Raw genomic sequence first — 15,308 nt, forward strand, 5'->3', positions numbered from 1 at the left:
GTTGTGGTCCGTCTCCACGGTGAAATGGCTCCCGTACAAGTAGGGCTGCAGACGCTGCAGGGCCCATACAATTGCCAGGCATTCTTTTTCCACCGTGGAGTAAGCCACCTCCCGGGGCAGTAGCTTCCTGCTCAGGTACAAGACAGGATGTTCCTGGCCTGTCGTGTTGACCTGACTTAGCACAGCACCGAGGCCAAAGTCACTGGCGTCGGTCTGTACCACAAACGGCCGGTCGAAGTCGGCAGCTTGCAGTACAGGGGAGCTACTTAGGGCGGCTTTGAGTGCCCCGAAAGCTGTCTCGCAGGCGACTGTCCAGTCGACTGCGACGGGCAGCTTCTTCTTGGTGAGGTCCGTCAGGGGCTTGGCCAGGGTGCTATAGTGTGGGACGAACCTCCTATAGTACCCGGCGGTCCCCAAGAAGGACATCACCTGCTTTTTGGTCCTAGGAGTGGGCCAGGATGCGATGGCATCCACTTTCCCAGGTTCTGGCTTCAGAACCCCCCCGCCTACCCGGTGACCCAGGTAGAGGACCTCACTCATGCCCAGCTGGCACTTTTCCGGCTTGATGGTCAAGCCTGCCCGGTGGATCCGACCGAGCACCTGCCGCAGGTGCTCTAGGTGATCCTCCCAAGTGGGACTGAAGACTGCAATATCGTCCAAGTACGCAGCCGCGTACCCTTCAAGTCCCTCAAGCAGCATATTGACCATCCGCTGAAAAGTGGCAGGGGCATTCTTCATGCCGAATGGCATCACTGTGGACTCGTACAGTCCAAAAGGGGTGATAAAGGCAGAGCGTTCCCTTGCCGCGGGGGTCAGAGGAATCTGCCAGTACCCCCGGCTCAGATCCATGATGGTCAGGTACTTAGCCCCGGCCATCCGATCGAGCAGGTCATCGATGCGTGGTATGGGGAACGCATCGGTGGCCGTTACAGCGTTGAGCCCCCGGTAGTCCACGCAGAACCGTGTAGTTCGGTCCTTCTTTGGTACGAGGACTACAGGCGAGGCCCACGCGCTGCTGGATGCCTGGATCACCCCCAGCTTCAGCATCTCGTCTATCTCTTGGCGCATGTTTCCCTGCACCTCGAAAGAGACCCGATATGCTGAACGCCGGATCGGCGGGTGATCGCCAGTGTCCACGTCGTGGACAGCCATCTCAGTCCTTCCGGGCAGGCTGCTGAACAGCCCCCGGAAGGGGTGCAGGGTGGTCCCCAGCTGGGACCGTTGGTCCTCCGTGAGCTGGTGGCCAACCCCCACATCCTCGATGGACCCACCCGCCTTGGCTTGGGTGAGCAGATCCAGGAGGGTTTCTACCTCTCCTTCCTCGGGAAGGTTGCACACTGGGTGGGCAGTCGCTTCCCGCTCATGATGAGCCTTCATCATGTTCACGTGGAAGGCCTTCCTCCTTCCACGGGCGTGATCCAGGGTGACCAGATAGGTGACGGCATTGAGTTTCTGGTGCACGAAGTAGGGACCTTCCCAGGCTGCCTGAAGCTTGTTCTGTGGTACGGGGACCAGTACCCACACCTTTTGACCCACCTGGTAGGTCCTCTCACAAGCATTCTGGTCGTACCACCGCTTCTGGTCGGCCTGGGCCTGGGCCATATTGTCCTGCACCAGCTTTGCCAAGGCCATCATCCTGTCCCGGTGGCGCACGACATACTCGATGACCGACACCTCGGGGGTGGCCAAATCCCCTTCCCATGCTTCCTTCACCAGAGCCAGGGGGCCCCGTACCCGTCGCCCGTACAGGAGCTCAAAGGGGGAGAACCCCGTTGAGGCCTGCGGAACCTCCCGGTAAGCAAATAGGAGGTGTGGGAGGTAACGCTCCCAGTCTCTCCCGTGGGAGTCGACCAACATCTTAAGCATCTGCTTTAAGGTGCCATTGAACCGCTCACACAGGCCATTAGTCTGTGGGTGATACGGGCTGGCCACCAGATGTTGCACCTGCATTTGCTTACAGAGGGACTCCATCAGCCGCGACATGAACTGGGTCCCTCGGTCGGTGAGCATTTCTTGGGGGAAACCCACTCTGGAGAAGATCTCCAGTAAGGCGGTAGCCACCTTGTCGGCCCGAATGGACGACAAAGCTACCGCTTCCGGGTACCGGGTGGCATAGTCCACTACCGTGAGTATGAAGCATTTCCCGGAGTGGCTGGGAGTGGACAGAGGTCCAATAAGATCCACAGCGACCCTCGAGAAAGGCTCTTCGATGATTGGCAGAGTTACCAGTGGGGCTTTGGGGCGCGGCCCCGCCTTCCCCACCCTCTGACAGGTGTCACACGAACGGCAGTAGGCACCCACCGCGGCTCCCATCCCAGGCCAGTAGAAATGCTGAGCTATCCTGGCCTTGGTTTTAGCGATCCCTAGGTGTCCGGCCATCGGAATCTCGTGTGCGATCCGCAACAATTCCGCCCTGAACGGATAGGGTACCACTAACTGTCGGTCCCTGGGCCACGCCTCCGGTGAACCCTGCTGGACCGTTACCCGGTACAGCCGTCCCTGGTCCCAGACCACACGCTCGCAGTCTGACTCCATGGGAGGCTGTGCCGCCTGTTCCTTGAGAGCTTTCAGGCTGTCGTCTGCTTCCAACGCAGCCTGAAATTCCTGACTTGATGTGGCCAGAATCGACGAAACTGCCACATCCTCCGTCAGCCCCTCCGGGCATGTCACCTGGCCGCTGTCTGACCCGGCAGACACTTGGTCAGAAGTGGGGAAGCCGTCGGACCTCTGCAAGGCTCCTTGGGCTCCGGCGCTCCCACTCCTGGTGACAGCGGCTATGACCGCTGTGACCGTGGGTAGTGCCTGCTTCCCCTCTGTTTCTGACCAAGCCGCCCGATCAGGCAGGCTTCCTAGGCCTTTGGACATCTCGGATGTGGGGAACTCCTGCCCTGGGGTCTTACCTGGCGGCTCCTCTCTTGGGACACCCCCACCTCCCATGGCCTGTTCCTCCCCCTGCAGTGGGCCTATACTCAGCAGCCTGGATACCCCTGGGAGCCCTACACTGCCGGTAGCTGCCCCCCTCTCCATCCCTGAGCTTCCCTCTACAGAATCCTGCCCGCCCCCTCCCTCACCGGAGGACAAGAGGTCACGGCACGCCGGCTGAGCACCTCTGCGGGCATCCCCACACTCCCCACCTGCTTTCACTAACCCTGTTTGTGTTGTGTCTGTGCAGGTGTTACCCTCAGGTTTCACTCCCTCCTCCTCAGCAGGACACACACTACATACAACATGGTTGGCATTAGCAGCAGACAAATCAATACACTCTTGGGGGGCCGAACTTGGGGGTTCAGAGGGTACATACTGCGATACTAGACGCCCCAAGTCGGTCCCTAATAAAACATTTGCGGGAATATTTGGCGTTACTCCCACCTCCCGCATCCCCCTTCCGGCACCCCAGTCCAAATACACCATGGCAACGGGAAGTGCCGGCTCCACGCCTCCAACCCCGGAGACGGAAAGAGTCTTTCCTGGTACCAAGTCCTGGGGGGACACCACCTCAGGCCGTACCAGTGTTCGTTCAGCGCCCGTGTCCCGCAGTCCCATGACCGCAGAACGGCCTATGGTGACGGGTTGGATGTTGTCCAGGGACCTACCACCACCCCCTCCCACACACAAAACATTGGGCGCTCTCTGGGACTGGGATGGGGTCTTTTGGCGCTGGGGACACTCAGCCCTAAAGTGTCCTGGTTTGTTGCATAGATGACAACGTCTTACGTCTGGTCCTTGCCTGGAGAGGGCAACAGGGGGATACACCCCTTGTGTTCTAGGGGCCGGGGAAACAGGGGCATGACTGGGCTTACCCCCTCTCCAGGTGCTGCTGGCAGACTTCTTCAGCTCAGGCGCCCTGTTATTGGCATACTCGTCTGCCAGGGCGGCTGTAGCAGAAGCCCCTGTTGGTTTTCGGTCACGGAGGAACTGTCGGAGGTCCTCTGGGCAGTTCCACAAGAACTGCTCCGTGACGAACAGTTCCTGGACCTCCTGGCGGGTAGTAAGCGCTAGACCCGAGGTCCAGTGCTCTGCGGCTCTCAACAGCGCCCGCATATGATCGGTCCAGGTGTCCTTGGGGCCACGCAGCAGGCTCCGGAACTTCTGGCGGTACGACTCGGGAGTGAGGTTGTACTGCCGGATCAGGGCCCGCTTGATGCAGTCGTAGTTCTGTACCTCCCCGGCAGGTAAGTCCCCCAAGGCATCCAGGGACTTACCCCTCAAACGGGGGGTCAGGTATCTGGCCCACTGATCCCGGGCCAGATGGTGCTGAAGACAGGTCCGTTCAAATGCCACCAGAAAGGAGTCCAGGTCCCCATCCTTCTCCAGTAGAGGGAAGTCCTCAGCTCGGACTTTGGACGACTTGGTCTCCTGATGGGTTGGTTGCTCTAGCGGAAGCCCCCGCTGGGCCAGGTCCAGTTGGTGCTGGCGCTCCGCAGCTCGCTCTGCACGCTCCGCAACCTCCCGGCGCTCTGCAGCTTCACGCTCCGCAGCCTCCCGGCGCTCTGCAGCTTCACGCTCCGCAGCCTCCCGGCGCTCTGCAGCTTCACGCTCCGCAGCCCGCTCCGCAGCCCGCTCCGCAGCCCGCTCTGCACGCTCCTCCTCCGCTGCCTTCTCTGATGCTGCCAGGAGGGTTTTGTAGACGGCATCGCCATGAGACTGGAGACTTGCCATAGCCGCTTGTAAAAGGGCTTGTGATCTGGACAGGCTGGGCTGGGTAGGTGGTGGGCAGCCCACTGCGGGACCGTATACTGGGGACTGGCTCCCTGAGGTGCCCGGGCTGGACTCCTCCTCGCCATGAGTAACAATGTCCTCCCCTCCTGCCACACGGACCGTAGCATTAGCCTCTTGCAGGGTCTTGCTCCTGGTGCCGTCTGCCATCTTGGTAACCGACACCGCTGCAACCCTGAGTTTGCACACACCTTGTTATACTTTTAGCCTGACCGTCTAACGTTGGGCTGACCTTAAGACTCCAGCAGTGGAAGTTACCACTGGCAGTCTTTAGTGCCTGGGAGTAGGGGTCCCACAACACTATTATTCTGCAATCCCACCGCTCTGCCACCAATGTTATGAAAGCCGGCCGGTGGGTGCAGCTCTCTGGCGCCCCCTTACCTCTCAGGTCAGTCAAGGTACTGCACCTAGAGAAAGTAGTGCCAGGTAGCTGCAACCAGCGCAGGGAACACGGTAGTGTGTTATCCCTTCAACGTCACTACACAGCACAACTCGCTAGCGCCCTCTTAGCCTCAGGTCAGTCAAGGAACTGCACCTAGGATAAGCGGTCGCCAGAGAGACTGTCCTGTAACCTACTGGGTATCGGGGCCCTCTGTAGTGAGGGCGGTATATATATCTTCCTTGGCCGCGCCAGGAATATATATATCTGAACCTCCGACCGTCACTACCAGCCTTCCCCAATCCCCAGTTGGTATGCTGCCACCAGTCCCTATTTTAGATATACGCCCAGTCCGTGAATGGGCCTATATCGGGTCAGGAACCAACCCTGGGTAGCGTTTTTGGCTTGAGCCGAGCTCACACGGACGTGCGTTCGTTATGCAGAATAAAAGGCAGGCCCACAATTACTTGAGGTAATTGATTATAATAATACACTAGATACACGATATACAACTAAATATACACAGGTATAAGGTCAGGCTAAACTATACAACAATGGAATACAACACACAGAATCACCACAGCATATCAGTTACCGGTTTCTTGATTTTCTTGTGACGCAGGGAGAGGATTCTGCGGTCGCAGGCACGGTTCTTTGTTACAGGCTGAGGCCTACCACCGCATGGTCAAACTGCTCCTCCCCTTGGTGGCCTCAGCTGGTGCTCAGATGTTCAGCACCCCACTCTTGGGTCAAGACTGACTTATCTCTTGTCTGTCCTGCTATCTTACCTGCCCCGTCCCGCCCACTGCTGGTGAGGTCAGCTGGCTCAGTCTCCACCCTCAGGTCTAACTTCGATCAAAAGCCCAAATTCTATGGAACCCAATAACTTCTTCTGGGATGGTCTCATGATACCCCCAGGGGTTCCCATGGATTCGGGCCGCCGTAACCGACCTTTTGATATCAATTATGATACCATACGGTCCTCAGGAATGGCTCCGCGCTATATCTTGGCTTCCAGAGCACGTACAAACGTCTACCGCGGAGGCTTGTGTGCGCAATGGCTCCGGGACGCCGTGATATTTTTTTATTGGCCCATCCCACGCAACATGCGTGTACTATTCATGTTTCTATATCTTATGCCTCCATGCTTGTGACAGACAAAGAAACTAGTCCTATGGGACAAATGGTCAGGTACAGATAGACGAAGCACCCCCCCCTGCTGGCTGTGTTTCCTCTCGAAGTCTTTGAAGCTCCTAGCATTCAAGTGTTAAGTAGGCCCCGGGGCTTCTTATCTTACAGGAGCCTGGATGGGGGGAAACTATCTAGTTGACGTTTTAACAGAAGGTCCCAAGGGTGGGGGCTGCTGAAGTGTGGCCATCCCTGGATATGATTTATCATTACCAAGATGGCGGCTACAGGTTCATCACACCCTGGTTAAAATTGCACAATCCTGTACTGGATTGGTCTACCAATGAAATTAAGTCCTGGAGCCCTAAGTGTTATGACAAGTGTTGTAACGGACGTATTGCTGCTGTGGATAAAGGGGAATTGCCTGTACCTATTCAGGATTTTTGGAGAGTTTTTTCTGAGGAGGAGTCACAAATTTTGCCTCCCCATAGAGACTATGATTGTACCATTGAATTTGTCCCTGGAGCGACTCTTCCTAAAAGTCGTTTATTTAATCTTACTATTCCTGAGAGAAAGGCTTTGGAGGAATACATACAGACAAGCTTGGCCGCCGGTCACATTAGGCCTTCCAAGTCTCCTGTGGCTGTTGGATTTTTTTTTGTAAAAAAAAAAGATGGCGGTTTACGTCCTTGTCTGGACTTTCGTGAGATTAATAAAATTACTGTACGCAATCCTTACCCACTGCCATTGATTCCTGATTTATTTAACCAGTTAGTGGGGGCCAAGTGGTTCTCTAAAATTGATCTCCGGGGGGCATACAATTTGTTGCGCATGAAGGAGGGTGATGAATGGAAGACTGCTTTTAACACTCCTGTGGGTCATTTTGAGAATCTGGTTATGCCTTTTGGTCTTACCAATGCTCCAGCATTTTTTCAGAATCTTATTAATGACATCCTTAGACCTTTAATCGGCAAAAATGTGGTTGTGTATTTGGATGACATTCTGATGTATTCGCCTGATCTGGAGTCTCATTGGCGGAGCGTACGTGAGGTATTACAGTTATTAATGGACAATTCGCTTTTTGCTAAGCTGGAGAAATGTGAGTTCGCTGTACAGAGAATTAGTTTTTTGGGCTACATTATCTCCAGTGAAGGTTTTGAGATGGACCCGGTTAAAGTTCAAGCTGTGCAGGAATGGCCTAGGCCTATTGGTTTGAAATCGATACAGAGGTTTTTGGGTTTCGCCAATTATTACAGAAAATTCATAAAAAAATTTTCTATTATTGTCAAACCGCTGACCGATCTCACCAGGAAAGGTGCTAATGCGGTTCAGTGGACTTCTGAGGCCATTGAAGCTTTTGTGTTTCTAAAGGAGAGGTTCACCTCTGCTCCCATCCTTATGCAGCCTGATGTGACTAAGCCGTTTTTGGTTGAGGTTGATGCTTCTTCGGTGGGGGTCGGTGCGGTGTTGTCTCAGGAAAGCAAGGATGGAGTACATCCCTGTGCCTTTTTTTCAAAAAAATTTTCTGAGACTGAACTTAATTACGATATTGGTAATCGGGAATTGCTGGCGATTAAACTCGCATTTGAACACTGGCGTCACCTCTTGGAAGGTGCTAAATTTCCCATTCAGGTTTTCACTGATCATAAAAATCTGATCTATCTTGATGCTGCCAAGCGCTTGAATGCCCGTCAGGCTAGGTGGGCACTTTTTTTCTCGCGGTTTAATTTTTCCGTTACTTACATCCCAGGTACCAAGAATGTTAAAGCGGATGCTTTGTCTCGCAGCTTTTCTCCCATGGTCGGTGTTGAGGAGGAAGAGGAGAGCATTTTACAAGAAGGTGTTGTGATTGCTGCTTTGGACTCCGTTTTGGAGGATGAGATTCTTAAAGCTCAGGAGAATGCCCCATCTAACACTCCCCATGGGAGGTTGTTTGTGCCTAGGACCTTTAGGAGAGATTTGTTTGTTGAGTGTCATGAGTCTCGGTTGGCAGGTCATCCAGGAATTTCTGAGACCAAGAGACTTGTGGGTCGCAGTTTTTGGTGGCCTGGATGGCAGAAGGAAGTCATTAAGTGGGTGCGCCAATGTACTGTGTGTGCTAGATCCAAGTCTTCGCATGCTCCTGCTGCGGGGTTGCTTTGCCCTCTGGAGGTTCCTAGTGCACCTTGGACACATCTGGCTATGGACTTTATTACTGACCTTCCCCCCTCTGAAGGTTTCACGGTCATCTGGGTGGTCGTGGACCGTTTTAGCAAGATGTGTCACTTGGTTCCCTTCATCAAACTGCCTTGCGCTAAGACACTCGCTAAGGCCTTTGTCAAGGAAATTGTCAGACTACATGGTGTTCCTACTGACATTGTTTCTGATAGGGGACCTCAGTTCGTGGCTCGTTTTTGGCGTGCCTTTTGTGACAGGTTGGGAGTTCATTTGTCGTTTTCATCTGGATATCATCCTGAGTCTAATGGCCAGACAGAAAGGAAGAACCAGGATGTTGAGCAGTTCTTGCGTTTTGTGGCAGACAATCAAGAGGGGTGGTCTGAGTTTCTGCCACTTGCTGAATTTGCTCTTAACAACCATACATCCTCTTCTGCTGGTTGTTCGCCTTTTTTTTGTTGTTCTGGGAGACATCCGTCTTTTGGGTCATTCTCCAAATTGGTTTCGGCTGTGCCTGAGGAGGAGAGTTTTTCCGGTGATTTGGAGAGAGTTTGGACGGATGTGCGTGGTAATCTTCAGGAGGCTAACAAAAAATCTAAGAGGTACTTTGATAGGAAACGGCAAGAGGTTTTGTTTGCTGTTGGTGACATGGTTTGGTTGTCCTCTAAGAATCTGCGATTGAGGATTCCTTCTAAAAAATTGGGTCCCAAGTTCGTAGGGCCCTTTAAGGTGCTTCAGATAGTTAACCAATCTGCTGTTAGGTTGGAGGTTCCTACGTCCTGGAAGATTAACCCGGTGTTTCATGTTTCTCTGTTGAATAAAGCTGATGTGTCTGATGGTGACGCCTCTGCCACTGTTCCTCCGGTGGTGGAGGACGGGGAATATGAAATTTCCCGCATCCTAAATTCTAGACGGTATAGAGGGAGTTTGCAGTATCTCGTCGCTTGGAAGGGTTTCGGACCTGAGGATAACTCATGGGTGAGGGCGGATGATGTTTCTGCTTCCAGACTTGTCAGAGCATTTCACAGGAGGTTTCCTGGTAAGCCTGGGCCTAGGGGATCCGGAGGATCCTCTTAGAAGAGGGGGTACTGTTAGAACTCTCCTGTTAGGTTTTTTTTAGTTGCTGGTCACATGACCATTTTTGCCTATTTAATCCGGCTCCGCCCTCCTGGTCTTGCTGGACTTCATTGTATTTACTACTCTTGAGCTAGCTTGGTGCTCTGTTGCCGTTCTCTGTTAGTTTTGCTAGGTCTTCTGACCTCTATGCTTTTTGTTGTGTGTTTGTCTTTGACTGCTACTATTTCTGCTAGGAGGTGTCCAACTTATCCCAGTCCCTAGTTCTTGTAGGGATCCCTCCCTCACATCTATAGGTCTTCGTTCAGACTAGCCGAGGACTTTAGCGGGTCTGATCGCAGGATCAGGTTCCCCGTTACATCGTAGGGATCTAGTTTAGTTCTATTGTAGGGACAGTTCTCCTGTCTTTCCTTAGTCCCTGTAGCAGATCATAACACCGCCAGCCCCGTATCACAGGATAGGGTGGCTGCATTGTTATCAGTGTTAGTGGGCATGGCGCTGAGGCTCTCAGAGTGTATTGCTTGATTATTAATTGCAAATTCTGCCAGCGGTAAGTAGGATGCCCAGTCCTCCTGATTTTCAGAGACAAAACACCTGAGGTAGGTCTCCAGATTCTGATTGACACGCTCGGTCTGTCCATTCGACTGAGGGTGGAAGGCAGAGGAAAAGGACAGCTGCACCCCCAGTTGAGAACAGAATGCCTTCCAGAACTTGGAAACAAATTGGGTCCCCCGATCTAACACCACATCGGAGGGAACCCCATAAAGCTTCAAAATCTCATTTATGAACACCTGAGCAAGTGTCTTGGCATTAGGAAGTGCAGGTAATGACGCGAAGTGAACCATTTTACTGAACCTATCTACGACCACCAAAACCACCATTTTGCCTGCAGAAACCGATAGGTTAGTAATAAAATCCATGGACAAGTGTGTCCATGGCCTACTAGGGATAGGTAGCAGAAGGAGAGTACCAGACGGACGGGTATGCAAAACCTTAGCATGCGCACAAATACTACAAGCACATACATGTTCAATCACATCCCGATGCAACACCGGCCACCAAAAACGACGAGAGAGGACATCCACGGTTGCCTTACCACCTGGATGACCAGCAAGCACAGAGTTATGATGTTCTTTAATAACCTTACGGCACAGATTGGATGATACAAATAACCTTCCTGAAGGGCAGGAGGCAGGAGCGTCCCCCTGAGCCTTCAACACCTCACCCTCCAGTTCAGGATATAATGCCGAAATAATTACCCCCTTCTGTAATATTGGGGCTGGGTTCTCATGGTCACCGCCACCAGGGAAGCTCCAGGACAAACCATCAGCCTTGACATTTTTGACCCCTGGACGAAAAGTGACAACAAAATTGAACCTAGTAAAAAAACAAGGACCATCTGGTTTGAGACCTTTAGCTGACTGGAGATATGATAGGTTCTTATGGTCAGTAATAGGATGGACAGCCCCCTCCAACCAATGTCGCCATTCCTCGAATGCCAATTTGATCACCAACAGTTCCCTATTACCTACGTCATAATTTCTCTCAGCCGAAGACAATTTTTTAGAAAAGAAGGCGCATGGATGCCATTTACCAGGGAACGGACTCTGAGACAACCCCTACATCCGACGCATCAACTTCCACGATAAAGGGCTGGGAAACATCAGTTTGACTGAGTATAGGTGCAGTGGCAAAATAATTCTTTAAGGAAGAAAAAGCCTGGAGGGAGGCCTCCGACCATTGGGAAAAATCAGACCCCTTCTTAGTCATGTCAGTAAGAGGTTTCACAATTACTCAGTACTAAAAATTAGTAAAGCCCAGAAAACGCTATAGAGCCTTCAGGTTCTTGGGATGGTTCCAATCAAGGGCTGCACGGATCTTCTCCAGATCCATCCAAAAACCTGAAGATGACACCAAGTACTCCATAAACTGCACCTCCTGAATGGCGAAAACATTTTTCCAGTTTGGCATAGAGTTTGTTATCCCTTAATATCTGGAACACCTGTTTAACCCCTTAACAACATTAGACGTACTAATACGCGTCTGTGCCCTGGGACTTAAGAGCCAGACCCGTATTAGTACGTCATCGCGATCGCGCGCGCACACAGGCTGTGCGGGCGCGATCGCCGCCGGGTGTCAGCTGATTTTCACAGCTGACACCCGGTACTATGTGCAGGAGCGGTCCCGCACCGCTCCCAGCACATTAACCTCCGCAATGCTGCGATTGAAGTCGATCGCAGCATTGCGGTGGCAAGGGGAGGTGATCGCAGATACTCACCTCCTCTTCTGGCCTCCAGCGCTGTCTGCCGTGGCTTCCAGGATGTTGTCATGATGACCCGATGTCGTCATGACAACATCCGGGTCACCAGACAGCAGGAAGATTTTTTGGACATGCGCAGTGCATCTCCAAAATATCTTCTCCCTGTCCAGCGCTGACAGCCTGCACGGCACAGGGGTGGTGCTTCATTCCTATGCCATGCAGGCGATCAGAATAAAAAAGTGAAAGTCCCAGAGTGGGACAGAGTAAAAAAGTGTAAAAACTGTCAGAAAGTGAAAAAAAAAATAAAAAAAAATTTGTAAAAATATTTTAAAAAAATAATCCACCAAAACTAAAAATATAATGTACCCATCAATAAATATTATAAAAAAAAACAAAACAATAAAAGTACACATATTTGGTATCGCCGCGTCCGGAACAACCTGACCTATAAAACTGTCACACTAGTTAACCCCTTCAGTGAACACGGTAAAAAAAAAAAAAAAAAAAAACTAAGCAAAAACAATGCTTTATCATCATACCGCCATCAAAAAGACGAATATAAATAAAAATGGTACCGCTGAAAACATCATCTCGTCCCGCAAAAAACAAGCCGTGACACAGCTCCATCAACCGAAAAATAAAAAAGTTATAGCTCTCAGAATAAAGCTATGCTACAAAATATTTTTTTCTATAAAATTGCTTTTATTATGTAAAAGTGCAAAACATAGAAAAACAATATAAATGTGGTACCGCTGTAAACGTACTGACCCTAAGAATAAAGCTGCCTTATCAATTTTACCACACGCGGAACAGAATAAAAAAAAAAAAAAAAAAACAACAATTCCTGAATTGTTGGTTTTTGTTTATTCTGCCTCCCAAAAATCGGAATAGAAAGCGATCAAAAAATGTGACGTGCCTGAAAATGGCACCAATAACAACGTCAACTCATCCCGCAAAAAATAAGCAATCACATGACTGTCTGCCAAAATCTGGAAAAATTATAGCTCTCAAAATATGGCGATGCAAAAACTAGATTTTACAAAAAATGCGTCTTTTAGTGTGTGACAGCTGTCAGTCATAAAAACCCCGTATGATTCTGGTATCACTGTAATTGCACCGACCCGAAGAATAAAGTCGTCTAATCACTTATACCGCACGAGGAACGGCGTAAAAAATAAACTCTCGGGTTAGGGTTGGGCTAGGGTTAGGGCTGGGTTTGGGGTTAGGGTTGTGATGGAGTTGGGATTTTTTTCAAAAGTAAGAAAAAAAGATGACGATATGGCGACTAGTGTTGAGCGCAAGTGCTCGCTACTTGAGTTTGCATCGGGTACTCGGGTATGCATTGAGTATCGTGGGTAGTTGAGTGACATGCTCGAGTCTCCGCCCCATATGCTTCGCGGGCAAAAAAAACTTTGCGGGGATTGCCTGCCATGCACGAGCGATCCCCGCATGTTTTTTTTTGGGTGTCTAATAACCGTGAAACATGCGGGGCTGGGACTCGAGCATGTCACTCGAGGACACGCAGTATATGGTGCATACCTGAGTACCCGATGCAAACTCAAGTAGCGAGCACTTGAGCTCAAGACTAATGACAACTTATTCAATATGATGACCTAATGTTATCAAATTCTGTGTCGTACCTCTGGGTTCAAAATGTTCACTATACACCTTAATAAAATCCTTGAGGGGTAGTTTCCAAAATGGGGTCACTTGTGGGGGAACTCCACTGTTTAGGCACATCAGGTGCTCTCCAAACGCGACATGGTGTCCGCTATCAAATTGAATGGAAAATCGGCTCAAATTGTTAGCGGACGCCATGTTGCGTTTGGAGAGCCCCTGCGTGCCTAAACATTGGAGCTCCCCCACAAGTGACCCCATTTTGGAAGCTAGACCCCCCCAAGGCACCTATCTAGATGCATAGTGAGCACTTGGAACCCCCAGGTGCTTCACAAATTGATTCGTAAAAATGAAAAAGTGGACTCCTCTGGTGATTACACTGTGGAGGAACGGGAACAGGTAGCTAACCGATGAACCCCAAGACTCTATTTAAAAGACATCTGGTGGTTGGAGTTAGACTTCTCCCAATGGACGCGTTCATGGAAAGTCTAGGCGAAGTGAATGGTGACCTGGTTACACAGCCAAACCTTTTTCTTATGCATAAAGTTTTACTGTTTATACCGTTAGATGGACAGACCAAGGAATGCCTCACTAAGACCAAGTTTAAGGAGTATACAGTTTGTAAATCAAAACTGGCGCCTCCTACACTAAATATCTATGTCAAAAGAGAAATCATGAAACCAGAGTTGCCTGAAGATTTTGAGAAGGGTCTTGGAATTAGAACTCTAAAAGTGCAGATTTCTGCCCTTAGCACCCTTTTTCAACATAAAATTGCTCATCATTTATGGGTTATTAGATTTCTTAGAGCAGTTGCTAGGTCCATTCCGGCCCCTTCACCGTGAATTTAAAGCTAGTTTTGAAGGCTAGCAATAAAACACCTTTTGAGCTGATTGATGTTATTCCTGGTAAACCCTAGATATTAAAATGCTGGTTTTTTTTATTGCAATTACATGGGCTGGACGCATGGGGGAACTTCAAGAAATTTCCACTAGTTCCCCATCACTACTATTCTTTTAGGGCCGGATTATCATAAAACTCGGCCCGGTTTTCCTTCCCAAGTTTACATCCAAGTATCCATATATACCAGGACATAGTTCTTACCTAACTTTTGTGACAGTCCTAAATCAGAGAAAAAAAAAGCGAGTTCAACCGCTTAGACATAAGGAGATATGTTCTTAAATATCTCCAACTTACATCTTTTCAACTAAGTAAATCTCTTTTCATACAGTTCGGGGGGCCGAATAGGGAAAAGGCCGCTAGTAAAAGGAACATAGCTTGGTGGATTAAACAGTACAGTTTCTGGGCTTACCAGTCTTCCTCCACTCCAATTCTGTTTTATTTTTATAGCCCACTCTAGTAGCGCTATGATCACATCCTTGTCAGAGAACGTAGATACATTTGTAAAGTCTATATGGAAAGCAGCCACTTTGTCTTCTCCATTAACTTTTTTTCAGATACAAGAAACTAGACCTTTTGTCTTCCATTGATCTTTCTTTTGGGCGTAAAGTTATGCATGCGGTGGTCCCATCCTAGGAATAATTCCTCTGCGATCTCTTGTCATGGGTGATGGGAAAAATGATAACTCCACTAACTGGTAATTTGATTTTCTGAAGCCCATGACAGCACCCCTTTCTTCTCCTGCCTTCTGCTTTATTTTTGCTACGGGGGTCAAATCACTTGTATGTACATAAAAGAAAACAATAATAAAAAATAATTATACCATCCTGCTCATCGTTATTGGCACCCATGAAGCTTAAGAACATAATGTGGAATATCTCCTGAAAAAAAATGAATCAAGTGTAAATTTTTTTTGTGTTAAATTCAAAAGAGTAAACGATAAGCAATATATATATAAAAAAAAACAGTGGGAGGGAAAAATAGAAAAATCGAAAGTTTGCTGTGACACTGGTATTGGCACCCTTTACATTAATTTAGTATGGAAACACATTTTGACTCACCTGTGGTAAATCACAAAAGACA

This window comes from Phyllobates terribilis, unplaced genomic scaffold, assembly GCF_046119375.1.
Source record: "Phyllobates terribilis strain yellow unplaced genomic scaffold, ASM4611937v1 Scaffold_1__5_contigs__length_1240528914, whole genome shotgun sequence".
NCBI classification, from domain to species: domain Eukaryota; kingdom Metazoa; phylum Chordata; class Amphibia; order Anura; family Dendrobatidae; genus Phyllobates; species Phyllobates terribilis.